This window comes from Sorex araneus, chromosome 2 (assembly GCF_027595985.1).
Source record: "Sorex araneus isolate mSorAra2 chromosome 2, mSorAra2.pri, whole genome shotgun sequence".
Taxonomy (NCBI): Eukaryota; Metazoa; Chordata; class Mammalia; order Eulipotyphla; family Soricidae; genus Sorex; species Sorex araneus.
Genome location: NC_073303.1, coordinates 73603936 through 73624202, shown reverse-complemented (window position 1 = coordinate 73624202; position 20267 = coordinate 73603936). Strand labels below are relative to the sequence as shown.

Below are 20267 nucleotides of genomic sequence, written 5' to 3'. Positions count from 1 at the left end.
AGTGGTTAAAAATATCACAAGAAAAATAGAAAATTATGTCAGACATTTAGATATTTTTAGTTTCAGAACTGGAGAAAAGCATGATAGAAATAGAAAATTAGATCTTGAAATGTATATCCCAATGTCTTCAATATACAAAAGGGCCACCTTTAAGGGGGGTTTTCAGTATAATAAAACTATGATGAACACTATGACACAGATATTGTAAGCTTTCTTTTAGTTCTGCCAAGTAGGCTCATTAGATACATTAATAGAAATCCTTGGACTTCATCAGTCTAAAAATATTTTAATTTTCCTAATCATAAATGTATAAACATAGAACTAATAGTTAAGAAAAAAATCACTAAAAATTAAGAACTGGTGACAAATTTTGGAAAAATCCTGTAAGAATAGCCAAAAGAAAAATCATGCAAAAACGTTTTTGTTTTTTATCACTGGACAGTGAAATAACATGAACAGTTATGCTAGCCTAATAGATACCCTTACCTTCTAAAAATTCCTTAAATATTTAATTTTGTACTTATTTTAGGGGCAGGGGTTAGGTCTCAGTCAGAATTGCTCAGGTCCCATTTCTGACTCTGTGCTCAAAATTGTTTCTCAGAGATTCCTGGAGGTACTCGAGGGACCATATGTGGTCCTGGGGATTTCAATCAGGGTTTCGGTCAATGCAGTTACACTAAAGTAGCTGTACTGTTCACTCTCCTCTCTCTAAATATTATTTTAAAACCATTGAAAAAAACAAAGTATTCTTTGGGAGAGTATAATCTCAATGACATAAAATAAGACCATGATTGGGGCTGGAGTGATAGCACGGCGAGTAGGCGTTTGCCTTGCACGCAGCAGACCCAGGTTCGATTCCCAGCATCCCATATGGTCCTCTGAGCACCACCAGGAGTAATTCCTGAGTGCAGAGCCAGAAGTAACACCTGAGCATTGCCATGTGTGACCCAAGAAGCAAAAAAAAAAAAGAAAAATAAGAAAAAAAAAGACTATGATTATTCTGAAGTCACTGTTATCTTTCACTTTTCCTGAACCATATCCCTTAGAGGAACTGGACATTCTATGTAGTATTAAAACAAAAAAAAATTTAATTTGTTATTAAATCAAAATATTAGCACAAATAATCAGGGTACTCTCATGAGACAAATGAAACAAGAGAGAAGTATTCCTAATATGAAGAGATTTCAGATATTCTATTTGCAAAAGAAAGATAATGCTGCATAAAATGTGTACAGAGAAAGAGCAGTCCATAAATAAAAATATAAAATTTTTAATAAACATGCAATTATAATTTTATATAATCATAATTACAATTGCAATTAATAATTTCCAAAATATTCTGTACATGAAAGAATCAGAACTTTTTATGTCTAAGACTAGTCAAAATTTAAATTATTGATAATATGCAAATTAGTTGCTATATGTCTAAGAACAAATAATGGTGTAGTAATTTTATAGTGCAATTTAGTATTTAGCATTTTAAAATTTTACATTTATGGGTGAATTTACTTATGAAACTTCCTAAAAGTACACTCATGCAAGTTCTCACGGATGTATAACTACAAAAACTGAGTATTAGGGATGTGTTATGTATGCTTAGGTGAACTGCATTTATATAAGTGTTACATGAGAACACAAGTCTAAATACACAGCTTGCTAAATATCATGAAAATAAACATATGGTTAATTTTCTCCTAGGTAAGAATAGAATGTCATCAAGGATTCAAAATGCCATCACGTACTCAATCCTCATCATTACTCTATCCTTTAGTTATGAAGAATAATTACAAGCACAAAAATTTGGAAGTCTTTTTGTGGTTTTGTATGTGTGTTTATGCATGTATGCAGCCACTCATGTATTACTTGAGGTGTCTACTTTTACTTATTTCCAAGTCGGAGGGATTCACATCTTGAAGTGCTCAGGGCTTACTCCTAAATCTGCGCTAAGGAGTCACTCCTGGTGGTACTCAGGGAGCCATGTGTTGTGACTGGGATAAACCAGGGTTGGCTGCACTCAATGTAAGTGCCTTAGTCTATTTATTTTGTCTCTAACCCAAGGGATGCTATACTTTTAGAGTCACTGTTTCTGAGTGCATGATAACTAAAACTAAGGCTTTGTAATTTTAAAAAAAGTTGAATATGGGGTTTCAATAAGGAAAGGATTGTCAAGGAGTTTAATATTTGTCTAGTATTGGTAATCAATGAGCAACGGGATGACAGTGATACAGTGATTGTTAATGGTAGATGTTAGGTTGATCAAACTAAAAATGTATGTTCATTTATTTATATAATGACTAGAGTGAGAAAAAAACTATTGAAGAAACTAAAGTTATGGAAACTGAAGAGGAAGACAAATTCTTAACCTCACAGAAATTGCTTTATACAGGTGTCAAATGATGGCAAACGCTTGGCACTGTATTATAGAAATGAGAATGTCAAAGAAGGAGGGGATTAGGGGTGAGAAATCAAAGCAGAACCCTACTACTTTGGTACAGCATCATGCGAAATCTGTGACCAATCGCCTTAACAAGTTTGCTTCGGAATTTAGCTCGAACCATGCCTCTGCTTCTGTGGGTGCTGGTTACCTTGCCCAAGGTCACTGTGGTCTCGTTAGGTTTTCTACCAGAAGTCACTGTGTTGCTCTTTGTGTACGTAAGCACATCTCTTGCCCAGATAGAATTCAGTTTCATCTTAAGCATAAACATCTTCAATTTTAAAAAGGAGCTGTGTGTTCCCTCTGGTTCTGGAGACCTCACTTAATGCCAGCAAAAAAGGCTTCGTCCCCACAGCCTTCCAGCTATTTCTGTTAATTAGTCTAGGCCTTTCTTGTCACTGAAGTCCACAGATATCTTGGTTGGCAAAGTCTGAGCTACACTGACGCCTTGCCGAACCGCATAATTGAGCCCAGCTTAATTGTTTTGCCCCCAAATTTCAGCACAGGCAAAGTTTCACTCCTCAATACGGTCTTGAAAATGAATGACCTTTAGGATCATCTCGATGATTTGTCATGTCCGCATATGTATCAGCCTGCTAATAATATCAACTGCCTATCAATGGTATGCTGTCTGTCTAGCTTACTTTTTAGAGACTTTACATTTAATCATTCCCTAGTTATCTCTATAACCTTTAGAAGGGTCTGCATCCCAAACCCCACGACCCCCAGATCGAAGAAACATTGTGAGGAGTTTGTGACATCCACTGGTGAAGATGGATTTCTGAGACACCCAAGCTCAGATTTGAATCTTTCTGACATCCTAGATCAGATTGGGCTCAAGATACACTGCAGGGAGTATATCAAAATAGAGTCCTGTAGGTCAAAAATTCCACCTCCCTCTATTTCCTCTCAAATGTGGGGTTGTCAAGAAAACTTAAGAAACAGTACAATTTTGGAGCATCTCAGGCTACGAAAGTGATAAAGGAAACCCGTGCTGGCACGGTGACACTGACAGCTACAGCACGGTCCTGTGCCAGGAAAGCACAGCTGTCCGGGAGCCCCTGCTGACCTTCAAAGCCCTTCCAGGAGAAGGACGCCAGATGGTTGATGGACTGTGGTTGAGAGGACGTCCAGGGGAGAGAGCAAAAGTTTAGAGTCCAGATGAGAACCACATCTGCTTTCTTCGATCATTTTAATTTTTTTATGTACACGTGCTTGTGTTCTCTTAAACTATTTTGGAGGAAAACAATATGTATGTATTGTACCAAATACATGTTTTAAAGGCTAGGACAACAGGGATGGCCATAGAGTCTGTCTGTTTTGTTTAAATCATAGTTTTGTGTCTTGCAGTGTAAACTCAGATAATCCAGTTGGCTGCTCCCTTTCTCAGTTCACACAACACAAGGGCTATAGGGCAGAAGTTAGAATACTGGTAAATACTATTTTATCCTTAGAGTGTTAAGTTTTGCTTTGGTTTTGTTTCTTCTTATTTACTCTGTTCTATTGTATTCTACATATTAGGAGTCTATGGTATTCTCTGGCTTGCTGTAAGTGGAATAACTAAATGCTGGCTACAGAGTTATTAGGGGAAAGAGGATAGGGAGTGAGAGGTGGAGAGAGCCAGTCGGATATTGGTGGATGGCAATTAGACCTTCGTTAGTGAGAGTGTGGGGTAATTGTTCATCAAGGTGAAAAGCTGTACCCCTGAAACATAAACAGTATTGTAAGATAACATATCTAAGTCAAAAATTATTTTATAGAACTTTATGGATTTATTACATGCTTTATACTAATCATTAAAATTCAACTCACTAAAATTGTATTGCTGAAAACCATGCGAAAATTAAATGTGGTCATGAGGAAGGAACACAATGCAATTTTTGAAATAAGTTCACTGGTGCCAGAGAGAGAGAAAGAGCACACAGCAGTTATAGCACTCACCTAGCATGCCACTGGCTCAGTGTTGATTCCTGGTACCATGTGTGATCCCCCAGCCATGCCAGGAGTGTTCCTTGAGCACAGAACCAGGAGTAAGCCCTGAGCACCACTCGTGTGGCCCAAAAAGGAAAAAGGTAAAATAGAACAAAATAAATTCACAGCCCAATTGTCACTAACAGACACAGACTCATGAAGAATGTCTGTATTCTGCCTCTCCTATCTGTATCCTTTCATCTTTCAGCTTGTGTCAGAGACTATTTTTCAGTGCTATTCATGGTGTGAACACACACAAGATAGAGCCTAACTTTCAAGGAGTTGTTTTTTTCTTCATTTTTTTCCTGTTAGAAACTTTTACTTTTTAATTTATGCACCCTGAGGTAGCCTGTTACAAAGCTGTTCATGGCTCATAATTAGGGTTCAGTCATACAGTCTTCCACCACAACATCCCTCCACCAGTGCACATTTCCCAGCACCAATTTCCCCCACTTCCCACCCCCCACAGCCTGTTTCTACAGCAGGCTGTTTTCTTCCCTCCCTTTTGCTCTTTCCTCCTCCCTCTGCCTCCCCTCTCTTTATTGCTCTCTCCTTTTGGGCATCATGATTTGCAATACAGATACTGAAAGGTTATCATGTATATATTCTTTTACCTACTTTCAATGTTGATGTAAATTTTCTGGTGAGATTTTGCTTGTTTCACAGAGTTTTAAACTGAAAGGGATCTTAGAGAAGATGTACTATCCACATTGTTATTTTCAAATAAGGAGTTGGCAGTCCAGAGAGTGCAGGTGACCAAACCAAAGTTCCAGGGATACCAGAAGAGAACATGGTATCATGTTCTTCATCCTGCACACCTTCCAAACTCTGGGTAATCTCATAAACTGCCAGCCACGGAGACTGAAAAGAGCATTAAACTACCTAAAACCCAGTGGTGATGTTTTGCAGAAACAATATATTTACTTTGCTATGTGAAAGTCATGACCACAAGCGACCTCTTTATTGTGCTGACCTTAAACATAACTTCTTTGACTTATTAAAACTAAAAGTCTGGGAGATCCTTTCAAATTCTGGGAACTTCAAAATTTTTTGGCTAAGAAGCAAAGGACTGATATGTTTTCCAATTTTTCCTTCAGAAATAAGAGGGTATTGGTAGTTTAATGTATCTCATGTGTTTAGAATGAAGTTCATGGCATCTTTTGTTAGAACAACACAGAAATTCCACACTAGGGCAAGAGGCTTATACCTTGGACACTAGAGTTACTTCCTCTTTAAAAAAAAAGTAATGAGTAACAAGCAAATTATAGCATAAAAATGTAATGGTCTCTTTGCTATAATTCTAAATAATTAAGAATATCCTTACACTTGATATCTTGAGACAAGAATAACTAATACATAATGGGGTGGCATGGGAAACCTCAATTTTATATCTAGTTTTATGACCCCACTAACTGATTAAAGGCTCTTGATCTATGAAACATTCCAGTTTTATAAATAGTCCCCGAGTCCCTGGACTCCCGAAATACTCTTTTGATCTCCTTTTTTTCCACTGAAATCTACATTTATTTAAAGCAGACTCAGTGACACAGATTTCTATGTTCAGAGAAGAAATAAATTGTCTTTCTGAATATATCTATGTATTCTTAAATGAGGAATACATAACTTTACAAATATATTTTAAAGTAATCATTTTGAAAGACATTAGAAAATCTATATGTAACATTACTACAATGTTTGTGGTGGGGAAAGAGGAAGCAGGACAAAAGAAAAATCTTGCTAAAGCATGAAGCAATTTACAAAGAAAACAAGAGTTTTTCAGGCCTGGGATATGTGGAGGATTTAACTCCCAGAAAAGCATTTCTTCTCTCAAGGCAGGATATGAGAGTTGGGGAATTCTCATGAGTTCTTAACACATGGAAGAAAACATTTTTTGTTAAGAAGACAATTTTCCACAGAAGGCATTTGTTTTAGTCTGGATGTTTCTATATATCAGAATACCAGCACAGATGGAAAGATTTGCAGCAAATTTCTGGTATTAGAAACCATCCTGTTTAGCTGCTGTCTCTCCTGTTCCAGCCAGTGTTCCTTCACTTTCCATGGCTGGAGCGATAGCACAGCGGGTAGGGTGTTTGTCTTGCATCCCTCTTGGAGAGCCCGCCAGCATGGCAGAGCCTGGCAAGCTACCCGCGGTGTATTCGATATGCCAAAAACAGTAACGATGAGTCTCCCAATGAAGACGTTACTGGTGCCTGCTCGAGCAAATCGATGAGCAACGGGATGGCAGAGTTACAGTTATTTTCAGCCAGAGGCTAAGTATGGTCCTTTGGAGGTTTTCTGAGTGAGTGTAGATGATACTTGCTCTTGTTTATTAAAGATTTTGAGACCTATCTGTTACTCATATCTCACCATTACATCTTAGAATCTAGGATTTTGGACAAGATCTTTTGTTATTCACAGCCCCGACTTAGAGCTTTACTTTTCATGGCCTGGATACAGAAGCCTATACCCAAGTTGCTTGAATACTGAGATCTTTTTTATTTTTTCTGGTTTTCATTTTTGCTTTGTTTTGTGGCCACATGCAGTTTTTGTTTTTTTCTGGGATAAGGATGAGCCAGAACATATGCAGTGCTGGGGTTTGAACTAGGGCACCTGTCGCAAGGAGATATCTGTTTTCTTATTTTTTCTTTTCAGGTCAAATCCAGTGATGCTCAGGGGTTACTCCTGGCTCTGCACTCAGGAATCACTCCTGGCAGTGCTCAGGGGACCATATGGGATGCCGGCAATCAAACCCAGGTAGGCCTCCTGCAAGGCAAGCGCCCTACCCGCTGTGCTATTGCTCCAGCCCCGAAAGGTGATATCTGAACCCCTGTTCTGTACAATTCCTTTGGTCCAGATCTCATCTTCCTCAGTCAGGGAAGAAAAAATGTTTTGTTGGCTGTCCTATATAACATAATCTCTAGGATTTTTGTTTTTGCTGCACCTTTTAGCACCTTTTATATTTGTAGTTTCTCTATTTATTATTTTGGTCCTTTCTTATGAGTTCTGTCCTATTTTTCCCAGTCTTACTGAAATAGCATTGCCTACATAATGCCACACTACTTATTGAATATTTAAATATATTTTGTTGGGAATAGTGAATGAATGAAACTTCTCTTTATCCTATTTATTTTATTGTTGGAAAGCACTGGACATTGAAAGACCTTAGTTACCTTCCTTTTGCAACTATATGTCTACAATATTTTCATTACACCCACCCACCAACTCTCCTCTTAAACAAGTATATTTCTGTCCATCAGTTCCAGAATGCATAAATAGTTTTTTGTCCCTGCTGCACAAGACTTCTGTCTTCATCATCTTTATTCCAAAAATTTGTTTTCTAAAATTCTTTAAAGATGAGATATAATTTCTCCTCAATGCAATAACCATGAAAATCTAAATGTTCATTTTGTGTCCCTTCAATCTCTTCCTGTGCTACATTCTCTAATGTCTTAGTTGTTATAAACATAAGTGTCACCATCTCATAAGAAATAATTTTAGTAGAATAAATTGTGTTTGCCTTTTTTATGCTTCTGTTATTCACTGGTGGTGTGTTTATAGCAATATAGATCTGGTGCTCAATAAGCTCTATTGAAGAAAATGCTCATTTAAATAATCTTGCTCTCTGTTAATGCAGAGACTGTTTATATTAAAACGGTGATGCCGACTTCAAAGATTACTGTAGTCCCAATAGAGAGCTATTGATTAACAGTGGAATAGCTTCCTACAGTGGCCAGACTGTAAGTTTTATAAACAAAGGCTAAAACCACACAGAAAATTGTTTTGAGACTCACTTGCATTCAGCCCACCTCCAATCTAACAAGACATTGGCCATTAGGAGGTGAAAATGTTGAACTTGGAAGATACAATAAGAAAAAAAAAAGTCAAGTGACCTACTTTAATTTTTTTCTTTCTTTGTCTTGTGTATTAATGATACAGCAAAGAGTGATGATGGGGTTACAAATTTTCTTCATTAATTAATTTCATGCAAAACTTCAATGACTAAAAGTGGGATGCGTCCTCTCTAAAGCCAATTTTTAAAGTTGTTAAAGGCTTGTATAGATCTTAGTAACCAGGAATTTATGATGTTCTCAATTTTTTGTGCAAATGTTGAAGCATCATAGTGTATAGGTTCTGTCATACTATACTATAGTCTATAGTATGACAATGACCCGTCTTTGTTGACATTTATTCTGTGATTCGTATGATCTTTTGATGGGTTTATGCTCAAACTGTGAAATCAACTGTAAGCTGCTTCTTTCAGTTTTCCAGCAATGTGGAATTCTGGACATAGGAACATTCCCTGGGGCTTCTGTAATCCTCTTTAAACTCCGGCTGCACTCCGTCGACAGCTTCCGAGTTCTGCTAAGTATCTACCTTTCATATATAATTTGAATATTTCTTGAGTTATAGAATTACACTTTTTGGAGAAAATATTTTATAGTGTATGGATATGGCCAACTCATGAATTCCCCAGAACTCTTTCAGGAAATATAAAACATAAAGGTCATGTAAATACAGTCTTATTGATATCTTCAGACTGGATGAACTAAATATCAAACACGCTTTATTTTTATAGATCGTAGATTGTGCACAGCATAGAAAGAATATGAAATATAAAGGTCATGTAAATGCAGTCTTACTAATGTCTTCAGATTGGATGAAGTCAATATCAAACACATTTTATTTTTATAGATTGTAGATTGTGCACAGCATAGAAGGAATGCTATCTTAGGGAAAGTAGAAAAAATAAGATATTCAAGCCCACATATTTAAATATCTTATATGTCATCAGGCTACACTAGCATGTGACAGGGATGAATGGAGACATTACTGGTGCCCGTGTGAGCGAATCGATGAACAGTGGGATGACAGTGATACAGTGATACAGTGCTACTGTCTGCATTTATATTTGGGACACATAATACTTTTTAAAAGCATAACATACTGGCCAGCAGTACGGTGGATAGGGCATTGCATTTATTTTGCATGCAGCTGACCCGGGTTCAATCCCTGGCATCCTATATGGTCCACTGAGCACCAGCAGAAAGATTCCTGAGTGCAGAGCCAGAAGGAACCCCTGAGCATCACTGGGCATGACCTCCCAAAAAGAATAAAAGCTTATCATTTGCTTGTGTTGTTTTTAGGCTCTTCCTACAGCTATTTTTTTATGTATTACATAAAGTGGGATATGTAATAGCTACTCCTCCCAGATGGAGTATAAAATGAGGTCCCCATAACCATGCCACCAGAATCCGTGCCAGGCTGCTTTCACTCAAGGATCCCGGGGGGGGGGAGTGCAGGTGAGAACCCTCCCCACCCCAAGGGACCCAGTCCCAGCAGCCGACCTCCACTATCCAGCTGCTGCCACGCTCCAAGATGCTTTCCAGACCACGCAGACACTTTACGGCCACTCGACACATTATAAGACACATCCTACCCATTTTTCCATAATTGCCATACCATATTTGATGGATTTTAGACAGTAGGCAACAAATCATTGACAGAAATATATATATATTTACATATATATATTCACACACACACATATACCTCTCGGAGAGCCAAACAAGCCACTGAGAGTGTCACCCGCATGGGCAGAGCCTGGCAAGCTACCCATGGCATATTCGATATGCCAAAAACAGTAACGATAGGTCTCGTTCCCCTGACCCTGAAAGAACCTCCAATCATTGGGAAAGATGAGTAAGGAGAGGCTGCTAAAATCTCAAAGCTGGGAGGAATAGAAATGTTACTGGTGCCCGCTCAAGTAAATTGATGAAAAACAGGATGACAGTGATACAGCGATACATAAAGTGGGGAGAGAAATAGGATTAGGAGGGTGGAAAATAGTGCGACACTTTTCATTAACGCATTAATGTTATTGTTTTACTATAACTATGATTCGTATTTCTTACGTAATTAAAATAAATTTAAACACGAGTACTATAGCATTATCCTAAATCATCATTCTGAGAGATAACAGAAAATTTTAACCAGACTCTGACCATTATCTAAAAAATTCTACTGCTAAAATTTCTTAGGTTAATTACATTTCAGCTGGAGCGATAGCACAGCAGGTAGAGTGTTTGCCTTTCACGTGGCCGACGAGGGTTGATTCCTCCGTCCCTCTCAGAGAGCCCAGCAAGCTACCAAGAGTATCTCGCCTGCATGGCAGAGCCTGGCAAGCTAACCATGGCATGTTCAACATGCCAAAACAGTAACAACAAGTCTCACAATGGAGATGTTACTGGTGCCCACTTGAGCAAATTGATGAGCAATGGGATGACAGTGGCAGAGACAATTACATTTTTATTAATGATAATTTTTCCAAAGAACCATTTTTTTACATTTTCTATGTATCCTATATTGTGTTAGGCATCAAACATACTAAAGAAGCAAAACATGGATCAAAATTTTTAGAAAGTTATAGTTCAATATAAAACTAAAGAATATAAGTAAAACAAATGTACATAACTGATATATAATAGAATTTTACAAAAATGCAGTTACTAAACAGTTATAAATAAATTATGACATCTAAGACTCAATAAATTGTGAGATTGCAGATGCTAGGTGAAATTAATGTCCAGTTTCATTTGAAACTACTCATTTCTTTTAGCAAGTGATGACATGTTTTCTAGATATCTGGTTGCTATGTGTATTAGTATCCAGTTCAAATGTGAGATTGGCTATTACCCTCAATTGCATTATTTCCACTTGAATGCCATTAACAGGATTATTCAATATCCAGAAACCATTATAGAATTTAGACAAAATATCTGCATTGCAGTAAATCTGTTTTCACAGTACTTAGGAACCATCAAGTTGCTGTTAGCTCCAAATTGTCATATTATACCACTGCTCTGAGAATAAATAAATTCAGTTTCCTAAGCTTCTGGCCATGTTTCTCTCAACTGATCAGTACATAGTACATTGTTATATCTTTCTGTGCATGGATATTTTTTTCATACAAATCTCTTACAAATGATTAATTTCACGGTTTTTGAATTATTTAAATCCAGGGGCTTTGGGGGGGTATTTGTGTTATGTAGTTTCCTTTGTCAATTTCTTTGTCAACAATCCAGTGTCTTCAGCATTGGATCTGTTCTTTTATTTTTTTTAAATAATGTAGGAGTACTGCTATTTATTCAGCCATTGATTAAGCTGATTGAATTGGACATGAACTCAAAATATAAAATGTTATATACTTTCATATTCATGTTTAAAATTAGGACTAATTATAACTATAAATCTAAGTAGTTTTTCTTTGGGGCTGGAGTGATAGCACAGCGGGTAGGGCGTTTGCCTTGTGGCCGACCCGAGTTCGATTCCTCTGTCCCTCTTGGAGAGCCCGGCAAGCTACCGAGAGTATCATGCCCACACTGCAGAGCCTGGCAAGCTACCCATGGCATATTCAATATGCCAAAAACAGTAACAACAAGTCTTACAATGGAGATGTCGTTACTGGTGCCTGCTCGAGCAAATCGATGAACAACGGGATGACAGTGACAGTGACAATGACAGTTTTTCTTTAATATGTTATGATAATATGTTAAACAATGTTGCTTATAATTAGGTCACAAATCTACATCACGTAAGATGACAGTCATGTTAAAAATAAGTACGGTTTTACAGTTTTTGGATCTCAGACACTTATGTCTGTTCACTGGAACCCCTTTTCTGATGAAAAATCTGTTTCATATCCTCATTTTATGCTGTCAATGAATTAAGATCCTCTTTCCTACATGTGCAACCTGATCTTTCTCCGAAAATTCTAGTATGCTGTTAGTTCTCTTGTGAGAATTTGATGGGTATTGCATTGAATCTGTACAGTCCTTTGGTAGCACTGTAGCACTGTCATCCTGTTGTTCATTGATTTGCTTGAGCGGGCACCAGTGACCTCTTCATGTGAGACTTGTTACTGTTTTTGGCATATTGAATATGCCACGGGTAGCTTGCCAGGCTCTGCCATGCAGACGGGATACTCTCGGTAGCTTGCTGGGCTCTCCAAGAGGGATGGAAGAATGGAACCGGGTTGGCTATGTGGAAGGCAAACTCCCTATCTTGCTGTGCTATTGCTCCCATTTAACCCAGCTATCCAACTTCTAGTCATTGCCTCTCATTAAGGCATTAATTCATAAAGATATGTGCATACTTATATTCATCGAAATTAATAGCACAATAGTCAGGATATGGAAATAATCAAAATGTCCAACAACAGATGAATGGAAAACACAGTGGAATACTATGCAGTCACAAGAAAAAGTCATGCAGTTCAGGACCATTTGAATGCCAATAGAGGGTACCTTGCTGAGCACAGTGTCAGAGGCAGAAGGACAAATACAGAATGACCTATTCATCTGGGGCATATAGGAAAACAAATCAAGACAATGAACAATGCCAATCAATAATAAACGTCAGACGCTGAAACACAGACCTAAGAGAGAGGTTGCAGAGAAGGGAGTGGAGGTAACAATGAGTTTCACTGGAAGTAGCATGAGAGCATATGTGGATGGTCTGTAACACGGTTGGTGGGAAATAATGGAAAGAGGGTGCTCTAAAACCATATCTGTTAATCAATAAATAATAGGTTGTTGAAGGGAGGAAAGTTGGATCAGAGGTCACATGGGGACGGGCTAGAGGGTCATGGGCACTTAGGTAATGATTGTTAGGGCGCGGATTGAGATCTTCCTATAACAACAAAGACTCCAGAGACTGCAAACAGCAAGCAGGGTTTATTGTAAGACTGGCTAGCCAGGGTCCAGCTGCCTACGTGGACACGCAGGTCCAGCAGGTTGGGCAAAAGACCCCGAGCTTCCCCAAAGGAGATCTTATATAGGCCTTCCCCAGCCGTTACAGCAGAGCCCGTGCATTTCATAGCCAATAGATTTGTAATATTGCAAACTTTCTTAACCAATCCATTTAAAAGGACATCACTCCTTAGCCTATGGTTTTAGAGATCAGTATTTGCGCCAATACTCAGGAATATCCCAGTTCTGGGGGCAGTCCTGGGTCCTGTGATATGGGTCTTGTGATATGGGTCTGGTTATCTGGTCTGACCACCACCCTTCTTGCGACCCAGGGTGCCTGTATCAAAATTCCTTGCTCAGGGACAGATAGACAAGTTATTTTACAATGCGGGCTCCTGTAAAAAGAGTCTTAAGAAAGCTAAATAGATTCCTGTGGTCTGTTATCACAATGATAATATATAGAAATTTTGTACATCAATATAATGAACTTAACATTTTTATAACATTATTATCATATAAAAATAACATACTCTAATTTTTATCTTTTAAAAAGCTGATTTTTTTGCTTGATTATATAAATGTTATCTTGATTTCCTTCTGATTCATTAGTTTAAATATTAAAATTTAGATTATTCTAAAAGAAGGTAAACTGGCAGGCCTGAGTCATTGCTGATATAGAATCTAGCTGTGTGGGAGAAGTAATATTACCTGAGAAATGAAGCTTGAAACCTAGTCCAAATTACTGGAAGGTCCTGGGTCCCAAGCAAAAAGTAAGCCATAAATCATCATTTAAAAATCTCTGGCACTTGGACTCCTACAAGATTTTACAAATGAAGCCAAAAAAAAGCACATTTCAAACATCACAAAAATAACCATGAGGAAGAGTTAATAAATGGGACAAGTAGATCAGTGATTCTACAAAGTTTAAAAATCTGAAATTAGAAGGTAACTCTGTGTGCATTGTGTGTGTGTGTGTGTGTGTATGTGTTTTCCTCACTGCTGAGTCCCTGAAAGTGGGGCTATTGATATCACCTCTGAGCACATAGCGGTGTTGGGGTTTGGTTTTCTCTATCCTTCTTCTTCTTTTTTTTTAAGGTTTTGGGTCATACCTAGATCTGCTCAGGGTGAATTCCAGACTCTGTGCTCGGGAATCATTCCTTGTGGTGCTTGGGGACCAAGTGGAATGCTGGGGTGTCAAACTCAGTTTGGGGTGCATGCAACACAAAAGCCCTACCTGCCGTACAATCTTCCAAGTCCTGTGGAGTTTGAGCTTAAGGTCTTAAGCTTGCTTAACAAGTGCTGGTAAAGATTTTAAATAAAGATATATGAAAAGGAGAGCTGTGTTACTACGCATATATTACTATTTTAATCTAATTTCTCAATTTCTGTTTTGTACTTTCAAATGAAAAATAAATCCAAAGTTGTACTTTGTGCCGAAGCTATGAGTAAAAGTTGAGAAAGTCAGATTTGTTTGGATAGGTGCTGAGACTTTTGGGTTTGGTTTTATTTCACAAGTATCCATCCAAAAACTATAATGAAAAATCCTACTACACCAGGAAAGAAAATTAATCCAGGCAGAAAATGATAGGATAATTTTAAAAGTTCAAGCGGGCAAAACAAAGAGAGAACTAGAACTACAGGTTATAATCAGTGTCTAATAGAGATGTTTGGAAGTATAAGATACAGCAAGAGTTTTTTTCCTGCAGAGTTCAATAGTTTATGAACTCACTGTAGAAAACAACAGGAAGACATTTTTGCTAAAGGGTATACTTTCAAACTAATGGGAAATTTGCACAGGTCAATAAATATCACTTCTTTAAACCATCATTTGCCATTGTTTGCACATTACTTCATTTTTATTACATAGGACTTTAATGGGGAAACATCTTTGTTATGAGCTCAGATCCTGATACTTATTTTGTAAATGTAAGTGTGCAAAGAAGATAAAACAATGGAATGTAGGGTCATAAGGCAGCTCACAGGACTTCTCTTGCTTTACCAGGGGAAATGCCAGTTCCATTTCTTGTACCACATAATCCCCTGAGCACCACTTAGCAACATCTAGTGTCCGAAAACCAAACCAAAAAGATGAAAGTGATTCTAAAAATATCTGAGATGAGAGGAAATATACCTGAGATAACTTTCAGCCCCATTCTGGAAAAGCAATTCATGATGCTGACAACGGCTTCCTTGGTATTCCTAAGAAATTGTTTTAATTTTCCTTTTTTTTCTCCTTCTGCTTATTTGGGGGTCTCAAAAGAACTACCATGGGAGTCACGAAACTACTCCTGGAGATCCTCGCCCAACCATGCCAGCAGTTCGATGAAAGGGTACAAGGATGCCATTCTGGTAGGTTCATTGGTGCAAGGATCACCAGGGCAATGCCAGCATGTCTTGAGCTTTCCCGTGTTTTCCTGGTGATACTGGGGACACTACATCATGCTTGGTTCTAATGGAATGTTGTCTTGCATGTACCAGAACCTTCACAATCACCTCTTTCCGTTATCTTTTTCTTGCAGTAAACATTAAGGAATACAGAGTAACCACAGGCGAGAGGGCAGGGTTGGTAAAGAAGGCAAATCAGGGAATAACACTCTGCAAAGACAATCATATACCAGAGATACTTGGAAGCACTTTATATTATCAACTTATTTAGTTCCCTCAATAATTCTCTAAGTTGTAATCAATCTTATTTTCAGCCTGTATTGAGTAGTGTACATGCTTCATTTTCATTTGGGAAAAAAGAGCATTCAATTGTCAGTACAGTGACCCTTGAGTGGGATTTTAAAGATACTGCTATTAAGGAAGGAGCTTTTTTCTTGATGCTGCATTGGGTCAATCAGATAAATCTTAGTTACTCCAAATATATATTTATAAAATATTGGCAGTTACTGTGTCAAACACAAAGTTTAAAAACAACCGATATCAGGTTAATAATAGGAGTTTATGCACTAAAATGTTGCATAACTTTGACTAAAAATTCAGTGTAAAAAAATTCAGTGTATTAGATTCAATTCAGTTCAGTTTAATGCATCCACATTAGTAAAATATGTTCTATACATCAAGTCAAAGAAGGTAGCTAAAAAAAGAAATAAAATAGATCTGCAATTCTTATTTAAAGGAACAGATCTATAAATAACTCCAAGCAAAGACACTGAAATAGAGGAAGACTTCAAGTGCCATGGCAATGAAGGTGGAAAGTTATAAAAGTAATTATTTTCAGGAAATGTGTATGTATGTGGTGCTTAAAAAGAGAGCTAAAGCGCTGGAGAGATAGAACAGGGGTTAGGTAAGGTGATTGTTTTCCATACAGCTGACCCCAGTTTGATCCCTGGCACTGCATAGGGTCCCAGTAGGACCGTCAGGTGTAACCCAACAACAGAGCCAAGAATAAGCCCTTGAGCACTGTGAGGTTGGTGTGTTACCCAACCTCGAACACACACAAAAATAGAAGAAGAGAGAAAGAATCAGAGAGATAAAGATACATCTAGAAAAATTGTGTTTTCTTTTTTCAATTTTTGTTTTGTTTTGCTTTTTGTTTGGGGGGCTACACCCAGCGGTGCTCAGGAATTAGTTCTGATGGTTAGTCTTAGCTCTGCACTCAGGAATTAGTTCTGATGGTTCTCTGGAGACCACATGGGATGTTGGGGATGGAATCCAGTTAACCACATGCAAGGCAAACGCCCTACCTGCTCTACTATCTCTCCAGCTCCCTACAGTGATTGTATTTGTGCAAGTCATAAAGCGGGACAGAAGAGAGAGCAGAGAGATGCTGGGGAAGATAATGAAATGTGGGCAGGCAGGAAATAACATGGTGGAGATTTATTTTGAGTCACCACTTGTCAAGGAACTGTTGCACAGAATATATAATTAAGTGAATCATTTGAAACGAAGAGAAATAAAAACATTTTTTAAAGGAACGGTGCAATCAAAGCATGTTTTAAATAGTCAACTCGGGTATTATTAGAAGTTAAGCTTGGAATCTGGATACAGTGCAGTGGTTAGAGTATATTCTTAGTATGTGTCTGACCTGGATTTGATTCCTGACACCAATTTGTCCCCATGAACCTTCTTGACCACAGCTCTGGAGGCTCTTGGACACCCTATGTTTGTTGCTGGAGGACCCCAATACTGCCAGAATAGCTCAGGTGGTCTCTGCCCCATGGGCCTGAGCAAAGAAACACATCTCAAAACCTGGGACTGAACTGCAAGCCCATTTGGCTGGAGAATTGAAGGTGAAGCCCCCAGAGCTCTTGAGCACTGCTTGGAGTCCAACCCCTATCGCCTTGGTAAAAAAGCACTAATGGAAACAAAAATAAGGATAAAGTCAATCATCGATGCTAGAATCTCAATGGTTATTTCACAGGCAAAGTTATAATCTGAATTTATAACACATATATTTTCTACTATCATTTTTTTAATAAATTTATTTATTTTTAATTAATGAATCACCATGAGGGTACAGTTACGGATTTATACACATCTGTGCTTATGCTTCCCCCATACAAAGTTCGGGAACCCATCCCTTCACCAGTGCCCATATTCCACCACCAGTAAACTCAGCATCCCTCCCACCCTCCCCAATCCCATCTCCCCCCCCCACCCCACCCTGTCACTGTGGCAGGGCATTCCCTTCTGTTCTCTCCCTCTAATTAGCTATTGTGGTTTTCAATAAAGGTGTTGAGTGGCCACTGTGCTCAGTCTCTAGCCCTCATTCAGCCCGCAACTCCCTTCTCCCACATGGCCTTCGACTACATTATAGTTGGTGATCCCTTCTCTGAGTTGCCCTTTCCCCAGAATGTGAGGCCAGCTTCCTAGCCATGGAGTCAACCTCCTGGTAGTTGTTTCTACAATTCTTGGGTGTTAGTCTCCCACTCTGTTATTCTATATGCCATAGATGAGTGCAATCTTTCTATGTCTGTCTCTCTCTTTCTGACTCATTTCACTTAGCATGAAACTTTTCATGCCGATCCACTTAAATAAAAAATTTTCTACTATCATTTTTATGTTAAATAGGGCTTTGTAGATTTTAAGAACTATATGACAAGGTGTTGATGTTTTTTTCTCTTGAAGTTTAAAAAAAATCTTAAAACATATCTTCATAAGTAGAAAATTAATAATCTATAGAGTAGCCAGAAAGGGTTTTTGTGACTGTTTCCTGTTTTTCATTTTTGGCTGCTCCCACTTCCCTGGATAAAGGTAAAAATTTTGTTATGAAGTAGTGTTGTGTAGATTCTGCAATGAGATATGGTTGAACAGATATTTTCTTTTTGCCACTTTCAAGAATTGCCAAATTCCCTAAATATGATATTACTCTGTGGATAGTATAATTATTTTTAAATTGTATGTGAGTGGAAAGAAAGAAAATTTTTTAAGATTTATAGTGGCATGGCATGGTGGGTCTACTTAACATATTTTATATATTTTTGTTTGGGGGCCACACCCAGTGTGCTCAGAGTTTACTCCTGACTTTGACTGAACTTTGGGATCACACTTGGAGGCGCTGAGGGAAATGTTTGCGGGATTTCAAGGAGTGACCTCAACTTGGTGACATGCAAAGCAAGCCCCTGCTTACTGCACCAACTCTCTACCCCCACCCCTGTTCTTTTTGATTAGTTAAGTAACACTTGAGAGAATCATTGTTCTTATTTTTATATCAGTTGTGTGTTGTTTTGCTCTTTTCTTTTTTAATTAGTGCATCACTCTGAGGTACAGTTACAAACGTATGAACTTTTGTGTTAGCATTTCACTCATACAGTGATCGTTTACCCATCCCTCCACCAGTGCCCATTCACCTCCACCAATGATCCCAGTATCCCTCTCACCACCCTCACCCCATCCCCCACCACCCCACCCTTCCTCTGCGGCAGGGCATTCCCTTTTGTTCTCTCTACTGTTGGATGTTGATAGCTGTCCTGATGGTGTTGATATTTTGCAATAGTTAATGTATTCAAAAAAGAGAAAGGAGAAGCAAGTTTTATATAACAACTTAAAAGGTGTTAACAGAATAAATATATAGTAATATGATTTAAGTTGTAGGGGGCCAGAGTAATAGGAGAATGGGCAGTGCCCTAGACTTGTACAAGGCCAACTGGGTTCAATCCCCAGTATCTCATGTGGTCCCCAAGCACTGTCATATGTGATCCCTGAGCGCAGAGTCAGAAAATTAGCCCTTCTGAATACTGAGTGTATCCCCCAAAACACAAAAACAAAAGTAAATAAATTCATAAACAAGAAAATAATGTTGGAACATCTTATAATCCTGTCAGAAAACAGATTATTCTATTCATGAAATCATAAATGATAAAACTAGGTTTTTTTAATTTTAAATTCATTTAAATTCATTAAATCTCTTTTGTGACATAAAATTCATAGTGAGTTGCACTATGGACATAAGCAATCTATCGTGTTTTTTGGAGAATCTCTGATGGGAATGAGTTGTGCCATTCCTATCACCAAGTAAATTGTAGCCTTTTAGTCAAAGTCAATTCTGATGAAAGTCGGCTGTTGAGTAATTTTCAAAATAAGTTACCTCCCAACTAGTGAAAGTGTCTCAAAATAATTATAAAGTGTGACATCACAGCATAAATACAGCTTTTTAAAAAGGGTTTTGTAAGATTTGGAGTAACTCTAATATGCATTTTGGGGCATTTCTGTCTCAAACTGTTCATTCAAAATTCATTCTAGTTCACATCCTTCCTGTCATGTTTGGGCAAAATTAGTTAAGTTGGAAGTCAACTAATTTATCCGTTTCCCCTCAGAATCACAGTTCCCATGGAAGGTCAGCTTGACATTTTACTTTGTGCAAACAGACTTGTCAAATGGTTCTTGCAATGATGATGATTATTTCATTTTGTGTTTAATAGCATTTAAAGCATTCTCAGAAATAAATGTCTTGCCATTTTTAGGTGGTATCTTGTAGTAATATTTTGTATCATGTAGTGTTTTATTCACATTTATTTTTCATAATCAAGCAAATAGACTATAATAAAGACTTACTACAATATTTCACTAAAAGTTCTATTCTCTAAAGAGATAAAAATTTGGTGGTGCAGAAACAGCTGAAAAAGCAAAGAGTGTTAAGATGTGAAAATGTAATATATTCCCTTATCTAA

At 37.9% G+C, this 20267-nt stretch overlaps 1 pseudogene; it reads right to left on the bottom strand.

Moving 5' to 3' along the window:
- Positions 1–2465: 2465 nt before the first annotated feature.
- LOC101542016 (60S ribosomal protein L35a-like) overlaps positions 2466–20267 on the bottom strand; it is a 69524-nt pseudogene continuing 51722 nt past the window's right edge.